We start from the raw sequence: 15,556 nt of genomic DNA on the forward strand, positions 1-15,556 counted from the left end.
TTGCCTTGTCTCTTTCAAGACCTAGAGTCTAAATAACAGGAGTCATCACAAGATGGGTAGAGTTGGCAATATTTATCCCAGCTAATTTTGTACTGATTGAGCTGGTAAATACAGTAGATCTTCTTTTGAAGTGCCATTATAGTATATATGGCTTTTTTAAAATTTAGATTTGGTGATAAATACTTCTCTTGTGGAATTTGTTTGATATCATTAGACTCATTTTATGTACACGTGAGGTCTAAGTAATCACGAAAGTCAAGAGGACACCTTACTGCCCTCCTGACGTGAGATCCTAGCTGTTTGAGGAGTGACTAAACTTCACTTTTGCGATGGACTGGGGTTAGTGAGCAACACTTATATCAAGGGCTATTTTATTTAAAGGAGAATTTGAATTAGCCATAGACTTTGGACCTTGTTATCATTTGTCTACAGGGGCAATGAAGCCAGAATGCTAAACTCGATAGGTTATTCACTTACTAAAAACAAGTTCCCAGATATAAGTGTATCAGATGCATGAAAGTTTCTCTTGAGAAAGTTTTTTTTTTTTTTTTTTTTTTTTTTCCGGTGACACTATTCCGTCATCACCATGTCTTGGTTGGGCATTCTTATTGGCATAGACTTGTGTGGAGTTTTATAAAATGTCTGGATTCCCTGCCTCTGTGCCTCCTTTGTTTCCAAAGCATGTTCATATTTTGGGACAGAGTTTAAGGTTGTAACTGACCACTCTTTGATATCACTGCTGGGGACAGGCCATTTTCACCGGACTATACGACTTCACTTTGTGTTTTCAGATTGCTATGAAAATTAAGAGACTATGACTTTTCAAAACATAGCAGCGCTTGAGGAGGACCATGGTACTCCAAAGTGTTTGAGAAGAATAGTGCAGTAAATGAATATAATGCCTTTGTGCACTGCTAGTTTTATCTAAGGACATTTGCTGAGCCGTAATCTCCAGGTGGCCAAGACTCCTAGTGTTCTTTCTGTTTTCCAATTGCCTTTGTTATCTGGTTTGTTAAATCCTATATCAAACAAACAATGAATCCACCTGTATAAAACTGAACTGGTGGCCTGATCTTTCTTTTCTTTTGTGCTTATTTGCTTTATAAGATGTCCCACCTAGGCCTCTATTAATGTTTCATCTCAGGCCACATTTACTCTAGGATTAGTGCCATTTCTCCATGTGACAGCCACCAAGACATTTGTTGGTTGAGGATGTAGTTCTCCTGGCATGTGTGAAGTACTCTGTGGTATGAACAAGGAGTGGTAGCACATATCTATGATTCTAGCACTCTGGAGGTAGAGGTGGGAAGAGTAAAAACTAAGGTTATCCTTAGCTACAAAGGACTATAAGCAAGTTTGAGCCTACCTTGAGCCCCTGAGACACTATCTCCATTTTTATTTAAATGATATTTGCTTTAAGCTTTACTGAACTCCCCTAGTGCTTTCTCTTTGCAACCTGAATGACTGGTTTATCCTAGTAAATAATGTATTGGAATTTCTGATTTTTCTCTCCTATACGGTTGAGCAGGATGGCCAGAAGTAGGTCAGTGCTAGATAAAGCGCAATGCAATGGATGCTTATATCTCCAGGAGGCTTTGACACCATCTTCAGAATTCAGACAGTCCTGAGTGCTCTTTTGCAAATGATGTTGCTTTGGAAAACTAAGGGTGCAGAGGACAAAGAAGGACTTATCTGTAGTTTGAAGGGTTGATAATTTGATGAAGACATTGTCCAATTGGGTGACGTTTAGAAGCAAGGATGGTGAACTTATTACCCCTTGATGGATTATTTAGTTGGGATCCATGTGGGCTCCAGGAATGACCTGGGACCCCAAGCCCACCTATACCATCACAAATGGTTGCTTTATTTAAGGTTATTGTTTGAGCTCTGGTTTTAGAATTTTAAACTCATTTGTGCTTTAAATCCATAAATACCACTTTGCAATGATAAGGTGAACTTTATACAGCTCAGTTTTGAGACCAATGAGAATGCATTGATGGTTTCTCTTTCCGTTTGACTCGGGGAATGTCTTCCCTTTTATAACTGCAAGGTGTCTTCTTGTTTAGTGTGGTGGGTCCTAGTATGTGTATATGTACATGCAAAAGCCAACCAACAGCCGGGGCTGCCCTTCCTCAGGTATCATATAACTCGATTTCTTACCACTGGCTTGATGCTTATTAAGTAGGCTAGGCTGGCAGACCAACGACTCCCAGTGATCTTATCTCTGCCTCTCATGCACTAGGATTACAAATCTGACACTCCAAACTGTTTTTGAATCTGGATTTGAGGCATCAAACTCAGGTCCTCATCCTTGCAAACCTTTTGAACTGGATCTCCTTCCCCACTCCACTTAGATCTGTTTTAAGTCAGCATCTTAGCTTGTAGCTCAGGCTGGCCCCTAATTTATTTTAGACTCCAGGCTGGCCTTGAACATTTGCCAGTCTCATTGTATCTTCCTTAGCAGTGTTGGAACTTATAGGCCTGGGTCACCATACCCTGCTCTTGATTTTTACAAATCAGTCTTATGTGTGGGCATTTTCTTCTATCTTGTCCAATGATACTCATTGCCCTTCTAACTCTATTCTGACTGGAGGAATTGACCATATTGCTGCTGTATCCCATCTCTTCCTCACTTCCCTGATTTTCCCTCCTCTTCCCTCTACCCCTCCCTTTTTCTATTGTTATCTTTCCTCTTTCTCCTCTACTTTTCTCTACCTCTCTTCCCCCCCCCCGTCCTCCTCCACTTCCTCTTTTCTCTTCTCCTCTTCTCCCCCTCTCTCTCTTTCTCCCCTTTCCTCCTCCTCTTCACCCTTCTTCCTCACTCTCCTCCCTTTTTCGTCATTATGTAGAATCAATCCACTTTCCCCTTTTTTTTTATTAACACTGTACCTTCCAGGCCCCTGGATCAGTTTCACTCTGGTCCTCTCAGATACAAGAAAACCCAGTAGCCTCTGCCTTTATGTCAAGGGGTTACACTATTATCATGAAAATGAGACACTGGTTACTGAATACACTAAGACTTACCTTCTCCATTTGGAGATGAGAGCTGAGCAAAAGATCCTGGGAAGTATGGGCTACACTGAACTTGTAGCATGGCATTTTTCAGCCTGTGGAATGCTCACCCTGTGGGATACAATTTTCAGACAGCTGAACACCAAGTCTTTCAGAAAGGGTGAATCATTTAGAGAAAAAAGTTATTCCTTTTCCAAGTCTCTCTCAATCCTTTTTATGTCGATGAGGAAGTCCTGGTTTAAACTAAAAGAGATTTAACAAGGCTGTAACGCTTTCTAAGCTTTCTTTTTAATAGAGTGGGGCGTGTGCCTCAGGCTTAAAGCCTGCAGCAGCCTGAGCATCTATGCAGAGACTTCAAAAGCATTGTTCGCAAAATGTAGCAGTCAAGAATTAGGGGCCTAGAGCTAGGCCCATTGCGGTAAATCTAAACCTTGCATGGTTTGTGAATTTGCGCCTAGGTTTTCAATCCTCTGGACTTCCAGTTCCTTGTGTGACCTATTGGAGACAATAACTGTACATATTTTATAAGGTCTATCTCTGCATGTGTGTGCATGCATACATGTACAGGTGTGCTTATGTCTCAATTTCTTCCCTCTTGTATATGACTGAGTACTTGACAGCAAGCAACGTAAGGGAGGATTTATTTTGGCTGATGAGACACACACAGTCCATGGTGACAGGCATGGTGGCAGAGTTTGCTGTGACCTACTCTTACATTCATGTGTATCAGACAGCAGAGAGTGCTCCAGCTGGGAGTGGAGCTTGCCTATAGCGCTCAAGCCCCACCTTCCATTAACATATATTCTGGAACCAGTCTCAATCAATTAAACATTCTGCTTCCTCTGAGAACTCCTCCAGCAGCTGAGGACCAAATATAGGAACCAGTGGGGACATTTCCCAGCCTGTGTGTGCAAAGGCTAAGAGCAGTATAAGGTGCTTACAGCAAGTACTTGAATAGGAAACATTTTTAATCATTGTTAAATTTCTGTAGCTCTGTTTTTTTTTTTTTCATAAACTTTATTTGCAGTTAGTGATATTGGTTTTTCTGCAATGCCAGGTTTCCTTGGCAAATGCAGCCATTTAGGTTAAAAATGAGTTGCTTTCAAGGTAAACATGAGCTGCACAGTGTTACTGATTGCCCAGAGTTATGACAAAATTGTTGGTGGTTGAATGCAAATGGCTGAAGTCTGAGAAACACGGAAATCAGAGTGCCAGCCTTGTGAAAGATGTCGTACAACCTATCTGCATTATCAATATTTAATTTGCCAGTTAGAAGCCAGGCTCTCGTTTCTGCAAGATACGAGAGTGATGTGGCTTGCAGAAATGCAAATTGCTAATGATCTTCTTGGCTTAAATCCATTGCCTTCATCCAGGCATCAGAGAATGAATCTTGCACCCTGCCTGGAATTGAGCTATCAGAAGGAGAGTCTTTCACCTCCCCTCCCCCACTTTCACCATGCACACATGCCTCTGTTATTCTTAGGGGAGCCAAGAAGAAACTATAAAACCCCATGACTCCTTCCAAATCTATATTTTCTTGACTGTAGTTTCTGAGTAGCTCATTGTCGGAGAGCCTGCCTCCATCCAGTTATTTATTCAGGAAATATTTTTGAGTGTGAACCAGATGCCAGTCACTGTCTGCGCAGCAGAGATGTAATGCTGTAATAAAACCGATGCATTTCTCAAACTCTGATACCTTGCATGCTAGCGAGAAAAGGCACACATTTGTCAAATAACTTCCTCCAACGTACCTATGAAACTGGCAAATATCATATGGGCCTATGTGACACAGAGAAGCAGAGATGAGAGAATCTTATGCTACTGACATCCACTTATCAAACTTGGTAGATTAATGTGTAGTATAGTATAGTGGCCAGTACCTTTAGAAGTCATGTTAGTGGGGCATGATGTACCAGGCTGTGACTGCTGGGTATGAGTTTACCTTTCTCTTCGCCCGCTGTGGTGTCTGCTTGCCAGCAGTCAGTTGTATGCGTTCCCAGGGCTGTCTCTGCCAGCTGCGCTTGTTATTGTAATTACATTATTTAGTGCAATATTATGTAAACTGATGAAAAATGAGTGCAGTACGAAAAAGAGCTGTTTCTATGAAAACGGAGTTAAATGCTTTGGAAACACTCTATGGAAGCAAGCCTCAAAGATTAGTTCAATTAACTATGGGCCAGAGGACAGGAGAGGACAGGGTGTGTTTGGGGACTTGGGGGTGGGGAGGGCAAAAGTCTGGAGATAGTCTATAGCCAGAATGTCTCTGAGATGTGTCTTTATGTTCTGATTCTACACTGAGCAAAATCAGAAGAGGCGCAGGGGCCAGGGGATATATAAGTCCATGGTAAAGCATTGGAGTTGCAAGTGTGAGGCTCTGAGCTGGATCCCAGGAGTCAACCGTTGTAGTGGGGTTGCTCCAGGAGGACCCCAGGAGCATAGTGACCCAGTTGATGAATTGCAAGCTCATGGGATATTCTGTCTGAAAGGAAATAGATAACATTACTAAGGATGACACCTGATACTGTTTTCAAGCCTTTACATGGATGTATTCACACACACACACACACACACACACACACACACACACACACGTATATGTGTATGTGTATGTGTATATGTATATATGAAGAAGTGATGCAAAGGCATCACAAAGACAGTTGATGGAAGTTCAAATACTTGAAAGGCCAGGGTTTGACTATGGTAGTCTAATGCAGGCTATAGGGTCACTGTCACATCTATACAGCAGTGCCACTGTATAGGAAGGCAATTACAAAGAGAACTGTTGAGGCTGTGTTTCAATAAAACTTTATAAGAAAAATACATGAGCCACAGTTGGCTGCCCAGTGAAGACAGAAATGTTATTGAGGTTTATAGATAAAGGCCATTGAAGGTTTTCCATCTACAGAGAAATCCTACAACGGCCTTAGATTTCTATGTAAGATACACAAATTGAATTCACATTACTAACTTTATATTAAAACAATGGTTGAAGACATTTCTGTATTGCTTAACAAATAATCCCTTCCTTTAAAGAACTTTTAGTGAGCCATTTTCTCCCATTCCTATACAGCAAGCTGGGACACGGGCTTGAAACACAAAACTGAGCTTGCTTTTATGTTGAAGCCCCAATAAACTCAATACTTCATCAATCTCCAACAGAAGAGCAAATTGATCCCACATGACTTGGAATCTTCCATTCAGCAGTTTGTGAGACTCCACAAGGGGGGGGGGTGACATTTGCCACATATTGTGCTTTTGCTTGAAATCATCAAAGTGTGATTTGACAGTAATCATTACATTACATTACATTACATTATGGGGTTTATCCCCATATAATGAGCTCTCTCCTGCCAGACACTGTATTCATTCCATGCAAGTGCAACAGGTAATCTCTAAAGGCAGCCGCCTACTGCAACTAGGTATCCATAAACATGTACAAATGTCTAAAATAAAAAGGCTGTCTTCACAGAACTTTGAATTCTGTACCCCTCTTTCCACCTCTCCTGTTCTCCCTGGCTTTGGCTGGAACATTGACTGGGTTGTACAAAAGATTGGATGGAGAAATCAGGAGTTAGTGACAAATTTTAAATTTCCCATCTTCACTGTGAACGGCAAATAAAAGAACCCTATGGCAGTCACCTTCCTTCATCTTTGGTGGCCAATCCTGTGACTGACGTTGCTCACTGCTCTCGTCTTCTTTCACCTGTTTCTGCTTCTTTGAGCCTTTGTGGCTGTTTCCACAGTGATATCCTAGGAATAGTCCAAAGTAACCCCACTCCCGTTACTCCTCACACTCATCTGGCCCATCCTTCCAGGTGTCATATACCTTCCAAGAGCAAACCTGTCATGTTTCTTATTTTATTATTAAATCCGCATCAAAAAGGCTCCAAACAAAATGGCTAACAATGCTGACATTTCACTTTGTCATGGATCTCCACATTTCATTGCTTGATGCCTCATGAGAACTTGTCTGCCTTACGGTTCCTCAGAGTTCTGAATGCCATTCTCTTCAGGAAGAAAAAGAAAGATCCTTGCCAGGGTCGAGATGGAATGGCAGTGATAACTGTCCCTACTTTGAGGAGAGGAAATGAGCCGCTGGGTTTCAGTGGAATTGATGCCAGCAGGCATAGGAATAATAGCTTAGCCAACAGAGACTCACCTTTCTTGGTCTAGGCATGTGCCCAATCTTCCAATAGTACACTCGGTTAAGCTTAGGGCCTCTACCTGCATAGGTGTTTCCCAAACACTCTACTTCAAAAAAGAAATGAATTCCTTTCTTATCTACTTGGTGACTCCCCTTTATGATAAATTTCCATTTAATCATGTCCTAGAGCATATCTGGGAAAGGAAGGCAGGGGACAAATCCACTCTGAACCAGTTTGGGGTGCATGTACAGTAAGGCAAGTTGTGTCATCTAGTGAACTTTTAGGAGTAATATAACTATTTACCATTTTATGCCTATGACTAATTGGGTGTGCATATGTTCAAAATCAGATATATACATGCACAGTTGGGAAAGGCTTGAACAATCCAAGTCTGTCCAACAAAACCAAGAATTAGCTCATGTTATGCCCCTCAGCAACCACTACTCCTTCTCCTGAACTCTATAAAGAGAATCTCTAAGAAGTAAGTAAACATAGGTTCTCATTTAAGGCACCCACTGCCCAGTGTAGTATATTTGATCTCTTCTAGTGGCCAACTCCTGAATATTTTTCCTTACTATTTTGCCATTTTGGACATGGCATCTTTGTGTCTTCAGCTCTTAAAGACCTGAAGAACCAGGAAACAGAGTAACTATTATTAGTATCACAATAAATGACATGGAAAGTCAACACAATTTTTCCTGATTGTTTAGAAGACCCCACTGTGGCCCAAAGACACGCTGGGAAAGCAAAGCTCCCTGCATTTCTTTATGGCCTGGGATTGTTCTTGTTTAGATTGGCTGTGTTTGTACATACATGAACAACATGCACATCAGGCCCAGCAGCCAGCCTAATAGTTTCTTCCTTAATTGCTGTGATAAAAAGCAACTTAGAGGAGAAATAGTTTCTTTTATCTCATAGACTCAGAGAAGCCAAGGCAACAGGAACCTAAAACAGCTTGTCACACCAAAATCAGACACAAATTAATAAATCCATTCTCATACTCTCATACAGTCAAGGACCCAATCCCTGAGACTGAGCCCCACAAGTAGCCTGAGTATTCCCATGAGCATAAATAATCAAGACAATACCCACATTACTTGCCCACAGGCCAGCCTACTCTAGACTATCCTTCATTAAGACTTGTTTCCCATGTGATTTTAGATTATGTTAAGTTGGATTATTAAACCCTTTTGTACCCTGAGGTAGGCATCATCTTATTGTCCATTTAGGGTCACTTTAACTCCCCTTCATGTGCAGTCTTAGAGGGAAGATAAATTATGGGCCCATTTCTAGCTGCTGGATGGAGATATGGTCAAGGCTGACTAATTGTATTCTTGCTCCTGAGCCATTGGATATTGCGTGTAGTGATGCAAAATAGGAAAGAGGCAATGGGATTGAAAGCAGGAGTGGCTTCATTTCTGTGCCAATCCCTTGTAAAGTAAAGGAAGAGGAAATTCCCAGGGCTGCAGCCTAGATCCTCTCTGATTCCTCTCTTTATGTATTTAAGCCTGATTATCCAGCCATCCATCCCTTGAGCTACTGCACATCTTTGAGTGATCTCTTTTTCTGCTGAAGTTAGTCAGAACCCATTCCTTTTTTCCTGTGATCAAAGAATCCCTACTGATACACTGGGGAGACATGCAAAGTTGGAGAATTGCAGAGCCGAGAGTTTGGGAAAAGGTTGCTAAAAGCTGACTCTTCACCACATCCTGCAATGCTTCCCTGATGCCTCTGGGCATTGCCAGTGCCTTCTGGTGTTGGCAGCGAGGAGGATGGAGCTATGGTTTATTTTTGTGGACAAGGTAGAGAGATTTGTCTATCCTAATGCACTTCCCTGGCAACGAGCTTTCAGCTCATACCCTATATAGTGATTTGTCAACACTTACCCAACTCTTCAGTGGGGTGTAAGTATTCAGGAGTCCTGAAGGATGGGAACTAAAGGCTAAGTTCAGTGTCCTTGGAACACTGTTTTTCTCTTGTGCGAGTCCAAAAATGTGCCTGGGTATTGTGACTACCCAAATCTTTAAAAATAATAGTTGGACTATATGAGATTGTCACATGCCACTCTGAGAAGTTAGTCCTTAGATGACTACCATTTAATAGCACCTTGAATGTTGGTAAAAAGCACTATTTTATGAGCAGGAGTCTGACTTTGGGGATTCACTAGAAATGGACCAAGAGCACATTGATTCCTAAGCTGCTTCTGAGGTGCCATATTGAGCATGAGAATGGAGAATATTGATTTTAAAACTCAGCAGGTGAAGTATTTTGATGTTTTCGCATCACTCTGTAGATATTGGATTTTCATGCTGCTATGGTCTGAGCTGTGTCTCCCTGGGTTAGTGACTCTTATGTCATTGTGACCTAAACACTTGACACACACAACTTTAAAAGGTAAGGGTTTGTTTTGTTCATTTTTTTTTAAAGAAGAATTTCTGCTCATCATGAAGTGGGAGGCATGACACAACAGTTTAGTTCCTTACTGCATGCTTATACACTGGAGATTCCTTGCAAGACCATTGAAGAAGTTGTAGTCATAGCCAGGCCTAGCTGTAACCTTCAAATGCCCACTCAAAATGACCTACCTCTGGCAGCCAGGGTCCATCCACTATCGCTTCCACAGCCTTCAAAACAGCACAATTGACTACATTCTGAATGTCTGAAACATGAGGCTGTCATCATTCTATTTTTAACCATGGCACCTCATGAAAGTCAGATGCTAATGACCAAACTTCCAATATTCCAGAATACTATGGTGTTTGGAGACAGAAGTCTGTGGAAGTGACTATAGTAAGGACATAGGGATTTGATCCAGTCCAGTGTGACTGGTATCTTTATGGGCAAAGATGATTAGGGGACAGGTAAACACAAAAAACGCACATACACACTGAACACAAACAAACACACAAAGAGACAGAGACATAGACCTAGACAGAGAGGGAAAGACAGAGACAGACAGACAGACAGAGATAGAGAAACAGAGAGACAGAGACCCAAAGGAGTGATGACCATGATGTGAGCATAGCACATAGAGAGAGAGAGAGGTCCTTGGAAACCAGTCCTTATATCTCCATTTATTCTTTTGCCTTCAGAATATGAGGAAATAATTTCTTCTGCTCATATCCCAGTGGGTTTTGTTTTTTTTTTTTTTTTTTTCGAGACAGGGTTTCTCTGTATAGCCTTGGCTGTCCTGGAACTCACTCTGTAGACCAGGCTGGCCTCGAACTCAGAAATCCACCTGCCTCTGCCTCCCAAGTGCTGGGATTAAAGGCGTGCGCCACCACCGCCCGGCGCCAGTGGTATTTCTCTATGTCTATTCTAGAAAATCCATGTTTGGTCTTATGGAGGTGTTAAACTGAAAACAAAAACATGTAAAACCAAATAACGCATGCCATTGCTTCATGGTTTGTTATTCTATGTATTTCTATACTGTCTACCATATTGCTTTTTTGCCAAGAATTTAAAAATATCTATAGGTAATAGGTCATGTGTCTGTCCCTTTGTCTCAACTGCTTTTAAAAAGATATGCACTCTTTTTTAAAGATTTATTTATTTTATATATGTTTTATGTGTGTGAGTACACTGTCGCTGTCTTCAGGCACACCAGAAGAGGACATCAGAACTCATTGCAAATGGTTATGAGCCACAATGTGGTTGCTGGGAATTGAACCCAGGACCTCTGGAAAGTCAATCAGTGCTCTTAACCACTGAGCCATCTCTCCAGACCAAGATATGCACTCTTGAAGGGAAAAGTTGTTACATTGGTTCCTAGCATTTAGCCCCAGCATCCAACAAGTCATGTGGACTTAGGGGATCCTTGAATGGCTGATGGAGGGCAGATGAAGGGGATCTTTATGTGAGTGATAGGCTTGTGCTCACTCCATCTCAGAAGGGCCTATTCTACATGGAGACTCACTTATAGTCTCTCATAAATGAGTAAGTAGGCAAGTGGTATTTGGATGTCCATAACCTACTGTTTCATATTGGAATGTTGGTTTCTAACTTGAGAATTCTGCACCTATAAAATTGTCTTATACAAGAGGTAGATTTTGCCTAGAGGTCCACTTAGGAATCATCTGAGGTAGCCAGATCATGTTTTCATCACATGTCCATGGTGCCTTAAGCTCGACATTTGGCCTGCTGAGACTCAGGGGCATCTGCCTACCAGCATCATCATCTCTGTACAGCTGTCTGCTTTCTATCCATCACCCGGATTGAGACATGCACCTGTTCCCTGCACCTACTGCTGGGGCAGAGTTATCTGAGATCTAAGATCTGGCCCTTCTTGTTAGTCTTTGTTTGTCAACAAACAAGGAATTAAAGACAAATCAGTTAGAAAATGATTGCCCAGCAAGCAATAGGGCCCACATTTTATTTCCAAGAATCCAGTTTTTAAAAAGCCGTGTGGGGTAATTCTTGTTTGTAAAGCCCAGCAATGTTGAAATAGAGACAGGCAGGCCTTTGTAGCTCACCTGAAACTCACTGGCAAGTCGGTCTAGCCTACTTGGCAAGCTCTAGCCTAGCTAGAGACCTTGTTGCCAAAAGAAAAGAAAGAGTGGAAGAAAGGAAGGAAGGAAGGAAGGAAGGAAGGAAGGAAGGAAGGAAGGAAGGAAGGAAAGGAGAAAGAAGAGAGAAAGAAGGCTCATAAGAACAAGGAGATGATAGCCAACATTGGCCTCTGACCCCTACAGGCATGTGCTCACACATGCACACACAACAGCACATACACATACTTGCACATATAGACACACACAAATGCATATATAAATTCACAATACATTGATAAATAAAAATAGTATTCAACACATGTATGTTATGATGGTTTGACCTGTACATACATCATGAAATTATTTAATCGGGTTAATTGGCACACGCATTATCTTATGTGACTACTATAACATTTAAACAAACCTATTCTCTTTTAGGGCAGCAAAACTTGGTTATCGGATAATCAGTAATTTGTGTGACTGAAATTTTGTGTCTTAGCCACAGCATTTCCTCCAGTTGCCCTGAAAGCACCATCCTCCTCTCTGCTCTCCACCCCGAGGCAGGTCCAGGGCAGGCAGCTTCTTAGCAGCATGGAGGAAGGGAAGCAGGCAGGTGCACAGAGGTCACACAATGTTTGTCTTCCTGACCTCTGTGTTTTCTCTCATTGTAGGCTGAGTGGTCTATAATGAGTTGAAAAATAAGCAAATACTAACAAATATCCTTAAACAGTTAAAGTAGGTCAGTTCACTCGTGGGAGGCAGGAGCAAAGATATTCCTAAACTATTCCTGAGTTCTTGAAACACTTGGCCAGAGAACACTAAAACCTGTGGTCATGGGGACATGCACAAAGGTAAACATTTTACACATTAATAAGAAGATTCTCTTGATTCTGAACTTAGAGAGGAGTAAACAGAGTGATGCATTATTATAAGAATCCTGACTCGTGGTACTTCATTTGAGACCAAATCTACTTGCGGATTTCAGAACTTGTTTTCCAGTTACAGGACATGGGTCAGCATCCCCCAGAATGCCTGAGCAGAAAGTGAGTAGGATTGGAGATGGTCAGGGCTGCTGCTAAGTGAAGGATGGAGAGGGTTGGGTGCTTAGTTTTGGCATGTGAGGTTAGTCCTAGAACTCAGGCCACATCTTTGCAGAACCCAACTATCTTCAAGTTATGACAGCTAGAAATATCTGGCCTGCTTAATTAGCTAGTTAAGGAGCTACAGAAGTGTACTGAGGACTTTCTGTGCAGTTTCGGGTGCTTGGGTTAATTTCTTTGACAGTCGCCTTCTGTATCCTGTCTTATAAAGAGGAGGCTTTTTGTTTATTTATTTAGAATGCAGAGATTTTTTCCCCTAGAATGTTAGCTGAGGTCTTAGAGGTCTGTATGTTCTATTTTAAGATTTATCTACAGCAAGACCGACCATCCCATTGAATGGAGACATAGTTGAAGTAGTTTTTCTTTGTATAATAGACTTTTTATATAGAAAAGAGATTGCAATATAAAGATTTGGCCCAAGGACTGTAGTAGGAGGAATCAGTGTAGGGACATGCAATCTAACTTTTGAGCTAGGGAGTCAAAGAAGTTTTGTCCTTCCAGTTAGTTACTGAGTTTGAATCCAAAGCATCTATTTGTCTGTCTGTCTGTCTGTCTAAATATCTATTAAAACCACACAGAGAATTATATACAGAAAGTAAACGGTTAGCCACTGCAAAGAGATATAGAAATGTCTCTTTCTCCCTCCAGTAAATAATGAGACCATGGCCACAGGAACCATCTGTTATGAGTTAGCAAGAGAAGCTTTGTAATCTACGCTGGCCTAGAACCTTAGAACTGCCTCTGCCTCCTGAGTGCTAAGATTAAAGGTATGGGCTACCACTGATATGGGGGTGGGCTCAGGCTTCAGAGAGGCTCAGGCAGGATGAGGGTAGACGTGGAGATTCCTTTGTTAACCTTTCACTTTCTCAGCCTGTGACAGACCCTGCCTGGTGTCACTGCAGTCTTCTTCCAAAGCAGAAGGTCATCTTGAAAATATAAAGTGGTGCTGGACCTGTTGACATATAATCCCAGCTATTTGACCCATTGAGGCAGGCCGATTGTAAGTTCAAAGATAGCCTGGGCAACTTGGAAAAACTGTGTCTCAACATAGAAAGTAAAATGTGTTGGGGATGTAACCAGGGCACTGCACTGTGGGGTTCTGTAATCACAGTACAGCGCTGGGTGGGGTAGGTCCCACTCACATACAAGGAAGCCAGTTATGTTGGGTGAATTTATATTTACCCTGGCATCGTCTCTCATTTACAGACTTCTTTTAAAAGTATAGAAACTCTCTCAGATAGAAAACCCGAGGACATGATTTTTAAAACCTTGCCTGCCTTGGATACAACCCAGGCAAGCATAGATGAACGCATACTTGAGAGTCTTCTGCTGATAACAACATGGAGACTTCAATTTTTTTGCCACTCCTTATACTGTTATTTTCAGTGGCTTTGCAACCTTAATCATGATTGCATGTATGTTTTGACAACTTTACACCAAAGGCATGTTGTTGTTGTTGTTGTTTTTTATATAGATGTCTGAATTAAATATCCAGCTCTTTTCAAGTTAGCTGAGTTAACATTTAAGTGGTTCTGATTAACCTGGCTGTGTTCATTTGTTCCTAAACATTCAGCTGCAGAGCCATCTCCTTTCGCATAAACTGATTTGGGAGTATAGCCCTAGGAAATATAATTTTCTAAATAGCTAAGAGCATCGAGCCCAGTGTGTTCCCTTCAAACTGAATGTGTAAGATTCAGCCTCCCTGCCTTGCTCAGCTCTCAGGTGGTACAGAGTGGAAATTGGAACCAAACTATCACACTCTGCATTGATGGAAAAAAAAAAAAGAGCTGATAAAGTGAGGATGGGGGTGGGGGACAATGGCTCTAAAGGAATGTGCAGAACTCACTTTAGACTTTGGAAAGCTTTGCGTGTGGACAGTTTTGTCCACCACAGCATGTTGTCATGCTGCCCTCTGGCTACATCTGGCAATAAGAGAAATGACTTCTCATAAACAGTTTAAGTTTTTGTGAGCACATCTTCCTGAAAGCATGAGAAACAAGGGTCCCATCTGTTGAGATGGACATCCCTGGGCACATCACAGGCTGGTCATGTATGCTGTTTTTCTGTCTTGAGAAGTACTGAGGTTTTAGAATTGTAAAATCATTGAGTTACATTGGGTTGAAATATTCTGATGAGTATATACTGTAAAATATATACTAGGTTCATTTCTGTTCCTGTATTACACTTGCAAAAAGCCACCTTAGGGGAGAAAGGGTTTGTTTGACTTACTGTTCCATATTGCGGTTCACCTCTGAGGGAGAGGCAAGGCAGGAACACAAACACAGTCATACCATAGCCACAGTCAAAAGCATAGAGAAACAAAGATCCTTGCCTGGTAGCTTAGCTGTTCTCAGCTAGATTTCCTTCCTTTGATATGGCTCAAGTGTCCACCTAAGGGATGCTGCTGTCCATAGTGGAATGGATCAACTAACAATCAAGATATTGCCCCAGCCCCACAAACATGTCCACAGGCCAATCTGATTCAGACAATTGAGGTTTGAGTCCCAGGTGGTTCTTGTTTTTGCCAACCTGGCAATCGCAACTAGCCATCACAGTATGGTTGGGAATGTGGACCATTATCTTGCTTCCAAGAATTTTGTAGTCTCAAATATTTTAATGCAGGATGCAGTAGATACATAAATTAGATGTGAAATGAGTTCTTATGAAAATTTAAAGAAATATATAATTAATCTTCCTAGCAACAATGAATGGGGTTGTTTAATTACTCCAGCTTGATATTTTACCTGAGTTTAAAATTCTTATGTCTAAAAGGCTATAGGTCACATATATATACACATATATGTACATATAT

General features: G+C 41.5%; 1 protein-coding gene across 24 annotated transcripts in view; it reads left to right on the forward strand.

The window, feature by feature from the left end:
* Rbfox1 (RNA binding fox-1 homolog 1) overlaps positions 1-15,556 on the forward strand; it is a 2,075,913-nt gene that overhangs the window by 1,474,123 nt on the left and 586,234 nt on the right. The window lies entirely within an intron of this gene.

This window comes from Arvicanthis niloticus, chromosome 6, assembly GCF_011762505.2.
Source record: "Arvicanthis niloticus isolate mArvNil1 chromosome 6, mArvNil1.pat.X, whole genome shotgun sequence".
Classification (NCBI taxonomy): Eukaryota; Metazoa; Chordata; class Mammalia; order Rodentia; family Muridae; genus Arvicanthis; species Arvicanthis niloticus.